Source organism: Balaenoptera acutorostrata, chromosome 10 (genome assembly GCF_949987535.1).
Source record: "Balaenoptera acutorostrata chromosome 10, mBalAcu1.1, whole genome shotgun sequence".
Lineage (NCBI taxonomy): Eukaryota > Metazoa > Chordata > Mammalia > Artiodactyla > Balaenopteridae > Balaenoptera > Balaenoptera acutorostrata.
The window spans coordinates 93,335,969-93,345,793 of record NC_080073.1 but is presented as its reverse complement, the minus strand read 5'-3'; the positions used below and the strand labels follow the sequence as shown (position 1 = coordinate 93,345,793).

Here is a 9,825-nt window from a genome sequence, read left to right as displayed (position 1 = left end):
TGGGTACAGTGTACTTCATGGATGACACATAACGAGGTAGGGCTCCTTAGCCCCTCCGTGTCTTCAGGGGTCTGGGATGGAAACTGTGTTTAGGACGGGAGATTCTCGTGTGTTGGGGAATCCAGGTGGGGCAAAGGAACCCCCGACAGCTGAGGGCCTCTCTCTTCCTCTCACGATCTCACTGGGGCTGGTGGTCCAGGGGGCTCTTACTCCTCAGAGGCCACACGGACTATAGGTCCTACCACTCTGTTGCTGTAGCCAAATTCATCGTCATACCAGGAAATGAGCTTGACAAAGCAGTCATTGAGGGCAATGCCAACCCCGGCACTGAAGGTGGCAGAGTGGGTGTCACTGTTAAAGTTGCAGGAGCCAACCTGGTCCTCAGTGTAGCCCAGGGTGCTCTTTAGGGGGACCTCTGATGTTTGCTTCACCACCTTCTTTTTTTTTTTTTTTTTTTTATAGGTGTTCAACTTTTTTCCAGATTTTATGTTTTTGGGTTTTTTTTTTAATTTTTTATTTATTATTTATTTATTATTTTTATTTTTGGCTGTGTTGGGTCTTCGTTTCTGTGCGAGGGCTTTCTCCAGTTGTGGCAAGTGGGGGCCACTCTTCATCGCGGTGCGCGGGCCTCTCACTATCGCAGCCTCTCTTGTTGCAGAGCAGAGGCTCCAGACGCTCAGGCTCAGTAGTTGTGGCTCACGGGCCCAGTTGCTCCGCGGCATGTGGAATCTTCCCAGACCAGGGCTCGAACCCGTGTCCCCTGCATTGGCAGGCAGATTCTCAACCACTGCGCCACCAGGGAAGCCCCACCACCTTCTTGATGTCATTTTGGGCTGCTTTCCCTAGATGGCAGGTTTGATCCATGACCAACATGTTGGGGGTGGAGACACGGAAGACCAGCCTGTGAACTTCCCATTCAGCCCCTGGATGACCTTGCCCACAGCCTTGGCAGTGCCAGTAGGAGCAGGGCAGCCCCACGGCCATCACACCACAGCTGCCCAGAGGGGCCGTACACAGTCTCCCGGGTGGCAGTGATGGCACAGACGGTGTTCACGAGTTCTGGTTTTCCTTAACCCTAGGGCAGTAGTTCTCAACTAGAGATGATCTGGGGCCCTGGGGGACATTTGGCAATATCTGGAGACGTTTTTGATTGTCACAAGTTGGGGATGGGCGCTACTGACAGCTAGCAGGTAGAGGCCAGTATGCAGTACACATCCTAAAATGCTCAAGACAGCTCCCCTTCCCCCAGCCCTCAGTCCCCACAAAGAGAGCCCAACACGTCAATAGTGCCAAGGTTAAGAAACCCTACCCTGGGGCATAGTCCTTAAGATTCTCAACTGAAAACTGGAGTATTAACCATGGCTCCTCCTCTTTGGCAGGTCTTGAACTGCAGTTTTTGTCTCCCCAGTGCTATAAGCCTGCCAATCCTTTGTTTACCCTTACAGCCTAGCTATAGCTACTTTCTGCTTGGTGGTTTTGCCTCTTGTCCTGCGTATACACAGTTTACGAATCAGCAAATGTTTTCAGTGGAAAAAACAGTGTTGAATGTTGGTATCACCTATGCAGGATCTTGGCCCCTGAATGCCTGCCTGCTTTAGTTGGCTTCTGATACCTTAAAAAAGTTGTTGTTTGTTTGTTTATTTATCCATTTTGGTTGTCATTATTATTCGTTTGCATTTCATCCAGCTTTTATATTTATTCTTGTTGGCATGGTTATTAGGATCCAAGCTACTCTGTCATAACCAGAATTGTAAGTCTGCTATGCATACGTGTAACTGAGTCAGTTTAACTTCATTCTGAAAGTCTTTCAGTTAACAAAATCTCCAATGATTATTCTGATCACCAGTTATTTGAATAAAAAACATGTTTAGGTTTTTTTTCTGCCCAGATATATGATAGGTGAAAATATTTAAATGATAATATACCTTTCAAATATTTGCTCAGTGTAGAAAATTTAGAAAAAAACAGAAAGGGTAAAGAAAAAGTTTTTAAAATATATATTTTCCATCACCCAAAACAGCCATCAACAAAGTTTGTTATTGTTCCTTTCAGTGTTTCCTCTGTACATTCCTAACAATGTTTTATTCAGGACTAATTCATAGGCCTTTATTAACTTATTTTGCATTTTTAAACAGTTTTATTGAAGAATAAGTTATGTATCATAATATTCACTTGCTTTAAGTGTGCAATTCAATGATTTTTAGTAAATTTACAGAGTTGTACAACCATCGCCACAATCCAATTTTAGAACATTTCCATCCCACCAAAAGGAATGTCCATTTACAGTAACTCCTTGTTTTAGTAGGTTGGCATTTCTCCCCTGGTTTAGCCTATAACTTCTGGTCAACTCTGGTTTTCTGTTTCTCATGAGCTCTTACAGAGGTGCCAAGGGAAGGCAAGGAAGAGGGGGGCGTCTTTTGGGAGGGAAAGGCCAGGGACAGACCTGTGTCTGACAGCCAGTGTGGCAGCCATGGAGATGCACTGGTCAGGTCTCCCTTTGGGAGAACACACGGTGGGGAGTGTGGGTGGCTGACAGCCCCCAGCTGTGCAAGGTCCCCTGGGCTCCTTCAGCCAATAACTGAGCATGTGGGGGTGATAGAGCCAGGGGATGCAGTACTTCTCTAAGGCAGCACTTGCTGCCAACCCAATCGGAAAATGGGCAGAAGACCTAAATAGACACTTCTCCAAAGAAGATATACAGATGGCCAATAGGCAAATGAAAAGATGCTCAACATCACTATTAGAGAAATGCAAATCAAAACAATGATGAAGTACCACCTCATACCAGTCAGAATAGCCATCATTTAAAAGTCTACAAATAATAAACGCTGGCGAGGGTGTGGAGAAAAGGGAACCCTCTTACACTGTTGGTGGGAATGTAAACTGGTGCAGCCACTATGGAGAACAGTATGAGGTTCCTCAAAAAACTAACAGAGTTGCCACGTGATCCAGCAATCCCACTCCTGGGCATATATCCAGACAAAATTATAATTCGAAAAGATACACGCACCCCTATGTTCATAGCAGCACTCTTCACAATAGTCAAGACATGGAAACAACCTAAATGTCCATCAATAGATGAATGGATAAAGAAGATGTGGTGTTTATATACAATGGAATACTACTCAGCCATAAAAAAGAATGAAATAATGCCATTTGCAGCAACATGGATGGATGTAGAGATTATCATACTAAGTAAGTCAAAAAGAGAAAGACAAATACCATACGATATCACTTATACGTGGAATCTAAAATATGACCCAAATGAACCTATCTGTGAAACAGAAACAGACTCACAGACATAGAGAACAGACTTGTGGTTGCCAAGGGGGAGGGGGGTGGGGAAGGGATGGACTGGGAGTTTGGGGTTAGCAGATGCAAACTATTACATATAGAAGGGATAAACAACAAGCACAGGGAACTACATTCAATGTCCTGGGATGAACCATAATAGAAAAGAATATAAAAAAGAATGTATATATGTGTATAACTGAGTCACTTTGCTGTATAGCAGAAAGTAAAACAACATTGTAAATCAACTATACTTCAATTTTTAAAAAACTAGGAGGGATATTGTAACATGGAAAGCAGTATGTGACAAGAAAGAAATAATACTTTTCCTATCGGTGGCCCCTCAAACTAGAGCAGATGACCCCTTGGGGCAGTAGTACTTCAAGTGTGGCTGATATGAGGAAAGCCATAGACCCATCCCTTTAAGACTCACACTAAATTCCATCACCAGCATGGGAACAGTCCTCTCCAGCCAATATGGCAGATGCAAAGTTTAAAAAGCTTGGGTTGGCAAGAATGTGAGTGAAAAATAAATTCCAGCAGAGTTCTGGTGATTGTGTCATTTGTTGACTGACATCTGAAAATCCCTGGCAGTGTTTTAGGGCATATTTTGTTTTAACAAGTAGGGAAGATGCTTTAATTGGTGCCCTTTATTTATAATTTTTGTCATTCATGTCTGGAGAAAATTCCAACATCTTCCACGTTACATCATTTCTGGACATTTGGCAGCATACCAGACCAGCAACTGTTTCAACAGAGAGAAATCTCTTCTCTCACTCAGCAAACATATTTTATTGCTTGGAAGATTGCTCTCCATGAATACTACCTGGTAAATCTTAATATGATTTTATAGATTATAGCTATCCCTCTCATAACTGGTTTTTCTATCATCCTATTTTTAAGGGTTAGTCAACATTTAATGAGTGCTGATGGATGTCAAATTCCATATGAAACAGGACAGGGTTTGCTCAAGGGTGATAAGAAACAGATGTGGTCTTTGTACACAGAATGCGTTATTTTTATTTTTTGAAATCAGAATTTTAAAATTAACTTCACCAGGGTGACCTATTTATTTTTTTATTTATTTTCTATTATTTATTTATTTATTTATTTATTTATTTATTTATTTTCTATTTATTTTTTTATTGTGGTAAAATATATAGAACATAAAATTTGCCATTTTAACCATTTTAAAGCATGCAGTAGCATTAATTATATTGACAGTGTTGTCCAATCATCACCACCATCTACTCCAAAAACTTTTCATCACCCCAAGCAGAAACTCTGTAATCATTAAACAATAACTTCCCATTTCCCAGGCAGCCACCATTCTACTTTCTGCCTCTATGAATTTGCCTAGTCTAAGTATTTCATATAAGTGGAATCCTACAATATTTGTCCTTTTGCTTCTGGCTTATTTCACTTAGCATAATGTTTTCAAGGTTCATCCATTTATGATACATGTTGGATCATGTATCAGGACTTCATTTCTTTCTATGGCTGAATAATATTCCATTGTATGTATATACCATATTTTGCTTATCCATTCACCTGTTGATGGACATTTGGGTTCTTTACCTCTTTTGACTATTGTGAATAATGCTGCAATGAACACTGGCATAGAAGTGTCTGTTTGACTCCCTCCTTTCGATTCTTTACGGTATATGCCTAGAAGTGAAATTGCTGGGTCTTATGGCAATTCTGTGTTTAGCTTTTGAGAAACCATCAAACTGTTTTCCACAGAAGCTGTACCATTTTACATTCTTACCAGCAATGTACAAGGGTCGCAATTTCTCCGCATCCTCACCCATGCTTGTTACTTTCTGTTGTTGTTGCTGTTATCATTGCCATCCTAGTGAGTGTGAAATAGTATCTCATTGTGGTTTTGATTTGCATTTCCTTAATTGCTGGTGATGCTGAATATATTTTCATGTACTTATTAGCCACTTATATAGCTTCTTTGGAGAAAAGTCTATTCAGATCCTTTGCGCATTTTTTAATTGGGTGTTTTATTGTTGGGTAGTAAGAGTTCATTCTATATTCTGGATACTAGACATCTACCAGATACGTGATTTGTAAAAATTTTCTTCAGTTCTGTATGTTTTCTTTTAAATTTCTTGATAATGTCCTTTTATGCATAAACGTCTTTAATTTTGATGAAGTCCAATTTATCTATTTTTTCTTTTGTTGTTTGTGCATTTGATGTGATATCTAAGAACCCACTGCCTGAGAACCGACTGAATAGCACAGGGAACTCTACTCGATGCTCTGTGGTGACCTATATGGGAAGGAAATCCAAGGAAGAGGGGATACATGTATATGTGTGGCTGATTCACTTTGCTGTACAGCAGAAACTAACATAACATTGTAAAGCAACTATACTCCAATAAAAAAAAAAATAAAAGAATCCATTGCCAAATCTGAGGTAATGGAGATTTACTCCTATGTTTTTTTTTTAATATATTTTCTTAACCATATTTGCTTATTTATTTATTTATTTATTTTTATTTTATTGCTGTGTTGGGTCTTTGTTTCTGTGTGAGGGCTTTCTCTAGTTGTGGCAAGTGGGGGCCACTCTTCATCACGGTGCGTGGGCCTCTCACTATCGTGGCCTCTCTTGTTGCAGAGCACAGGCTCCAGACGCGCAGGCTCAGTAATTGTGGCTCACGGGCCTAGTTGCTCCGTGGCATGTGGGATCTTCCCAGACCAGGGCTCGAACCCGTGTCCCCTGCATTGGCAGGCAGATTCTCAACCACTGCGCCACCAGGGAAGCCCCCTACTCCTATGTTTTATTTGAAGAGTTTTATAGTTTTAGATCTTCCATTTAGGCCATTCATCCATTCTGAGTTAATTTTTTTATATGGTATGAGATAGGAGTCCAGCTCTACTCTTTCACACATGGATATCCATTTGTTGAAGAGCCTATTTTTCTCCCATTGAATGGTCTTCACATTCTTGTTGAAAACCACTTGGCCATAGATGCATACATTTATTTTTGGACTCTCAATTTTATGCCACTGGTCTATGTGTCTATCCTTACGCTAGTACTGCATTGCTTTGGATATTGTAGCTTTGTAGTGAGTTTTGAAATCAAGAAGTGTGAGTCCCCTGACTTCATTCTTTTTCAATATTGTTTTGGCTACTTGAGATCCTTTGCACTTCCATATGAATTTGAGGATTGGCTTTTCAATTTCTGCAAAAAAAAAAAAAGCCACTGGCATTTTGATCAGGATTGCACGGACTCTGTCAATTTGGGAAGTATTGACATCTTAACAATGTAAGTCCTCCAACCCATGAACACAGCATGTCTTTCCATTTATTTAGGTGTTCTTTCACTTCTTTGAGCAATATTTTGTAGTTTTCAGAGCACAGGTCTTACACCTTCTTGGTTAATTTTATTCCTAAGCATTTTATTCTTTCTGATGCTGTTGTAAATAGAAGTTTAAAAATTCAGCCTTTTTGAGTGGACAGTCTGATGAATTTTAGTAAATTTATACTGTAATGCAAGGCTCATCACAATCTAGTTTTAGAATACATGCATCACCCCAAAAAGTTCCCTTCTGTGTATCTGCAGTCAATCCTTGCTCTCACCTCCTTATCCCAGGCAACCTGTAATCTGTTCTCTGTCTCTATAGTTTTTTATGTTTCAGACATATCATATAAGTAGGTGCTTATATTTACACAAAATGCAATTATAAACACTGCATCATCTGCCTCTCTGTTCTCTTTTTCTCTCTCTTTCACCCAGGACAAAAAACCATCTAGCTTAGGAATCAAAATGAAAAGTTGCTCAACATCACTAATTATTAGAGAAATGCAAATCAAAACTACAATGAGGTATCACCTCACACCAGTTAGAATGGGCATCATCAGAAAATCTACAAACAACAAATGCTGGAGAGGGTGTGGAGAAAAGGGAACCCTCTTGCACTGTTGGTGGGAAAGTAAATTGGTACAACCACTATGGAGAACAGTATGGAGGTTCCTTAAAAAACTAAAAATAGCATTACCATATGATCCAGCAATCCCACTACTGGGCATATACCCAGAGAAAACCATAATTCAAAAATACACATGCACCCCAATGTTCATTGCAGCACTATTTACAATAGCCAGGTCATGGAAGCAACCTAAATGACCATCAACAGACGAATGGATAAAGCAGACGTGGTACATATATACAATGGAATATTGCTCAGCCATAAAAAGATACGAAATTGGGTCATTTGTTGAGATGTGGATAGATCTAGAGACTGTCATACAGAGTGAAGTAAGTCAGAAAGAGAAAAACAAATATCATATATTAACGCATGTATGTGGAACCTAGAAAAATGGTACAGATGAACTGGTTTGCAGGGCAGAAGTTGAGACACAGATGTAGAGAACAAACGTATGGACACCAAGGGGGTAAAACTGCGGTGTGGTGGGGATGATGGTGTGCTGAATTGGGCGATTGGGATTGACATGTACACACTGATGTGTATAAAACTGATGACTAATAAGAACCTGCAGTATAAACAAACAAACAAACAAACAAAAAACCCAACAACTAATACTAAACTTTCTTTGGGTTATTTGTATGGAAATATGTTAATATAAATGTTTTCGACATTACATGAAATTTCTAAGAATCTTAAAAAAAAAAAAAAAAAGGAATTACCCGGTGGATGTGACCATTTTAAAGAACATTCAGTCAAGTGAGCATTTAGTTGGTAATCTTGAAATGGGTCCTTTATAATATCATATGAACTGTAATGAATTTTGCCCTATGATAAATTAATGATAAATGATCCATTTTAACAGAAGGAGAAGAGTCATTTTAAGAGTCATGCCTTTTAGTGGCCTCTTTTCCTGGGAAAGTGGATACTAAATGCTTTATTCCAGAGATTTACTGTGATGCCCTGTTTTATCATGGATAATAATAGATGACACCCTATCTTTATAATGGGGAATATATCTTGTTTTTTTTCTGGCTTAATATTTAATACATTGTCTCTTCACTTTGGATGTGATGGCCATGATGGGTTAATGCCCCCTCAGAGCTGGGCCATTATTATTTGTAGTAGCAACAATAACAACAGCAGCAGCAACAACAATAATAATAAATGTCCATTTATTATGAGCCATTTACTATGTTAGGCACTTACATTTTTCTCATATAATCTATATAACTTTAGAAGTAAGTATTCTTATCTATATTTTTACAGGTAATTGAAGCTCAGGAACCTGACGTAACTTGTCCAAGGTCATACAACTAATCAGTGGAAGAACTAGACTTGAATTAAGAGACATGTGCTTCTAAGTCTCACGATCCTCATCGCTATAAAACACTGCTCCTCAATAGTGCTAACAGGGATGGCACTAGGCAAAAGTAATGAAAAGGCAGAATTTTACCTTTAATATGACTCCAGTGCCTCCGCTCCCATATAAGGAAGAGGCAGACCTAATGTCTTAAAGCAAAGAAATGGCTCTAATAATGGGCGGATAGTTGGCAGCATTCAGACGTGTTGGTGCATCTCTATTTTCACGCCACGCAGGTAGTCACCATTTTGGTTAAGCTGAGAAGCATCCCTGGGTTACTCTTCTTACTAAATAGTAGGTTCTGGTTACTCATTGCACCATGAATAGCTGAAAAGAAAGGTCTCTCTACAGCTTCACAGGAGGGAAGACTGCTGGATGTTGCACAAACTTTTCTCAATCAGAATCCACAGGTTCCCACTTTAATTTTTTCCAATGTTGATTTTTAAACGGCACAGCAGTTTGTGTTACCAGTACAAATAGTCCATTTCAATTAGGGAACACAAGGTGGTTGTTAGGCAAGGGGATTTCCCCCATAGTAGTATATTACTGTCATATATTCTCTGTGCTTGTAGAAGTTGCTCAGAAAATGGTGCAGAGTAGTGGTGATGAAGATTTATTTCATGTTTAGCAATAGTTTGTTACATGGAGGAATTTCAGATTTCAAAGAGTTTGTTACCTAAGAATTTCAAATTGTTTCATGCACAGTAAATCTTCCAAATAATCCTCTGTGGAAGCCAAAAGAAAAAAAAAAAAAAATCCTGGCCTGTCCAAATGACCTCATCTCTTATAGCATCGACTAGTTACCAAATAAGAAAATCCTGGCTCATCCTTATGTCAGAGGAAGATATCAATAGCCAGGCTAACCAGAGCAGCTCTGAGTGGGTTAGTTCTTGAGAAAACACCAATGGATGTGTCTTCCAGGTATCTGAGGCTGGTGATTATGTGCTGAGTTTCTATTGGACAAATCTACTGCAAAGAGAGACTCAGAAGGACCGAGGACTGTTATGGGTTCTTTCACTGCATTGAAACCCCCAAATTACAGACATTGTCCAGCCACTGTTTAGAATCCATTAGAAACTGCTGTGTGCGGCTAGCTCATTAGAATAAAGTCATGCTGGGAGTGAGGTTCAAAAGCTGCAATTGTGTGAAATGTGAGGTTGCATTATTGTAAAGTGAATGAAATGAAAATAGCAGCTGGGCAGAGGATGAGAGCCAATCACCAGCTGCCAATAC

General features: G+C 39.6%; 1 pseudogene; it reads right to left on the bottom strand.

Moving 5' to 3' along the window:
• Positions 1-206: 206 nt before the first annotated feature.
• On the bottom strand, positions 207-5,102 carry LOC103018393 (glyceraldehyde-3-phosphate dehydrogenase-like; annotated as a pseudogene).
• Positions 5,103-9,825: the final 4,723 nt, after the last annotated feature.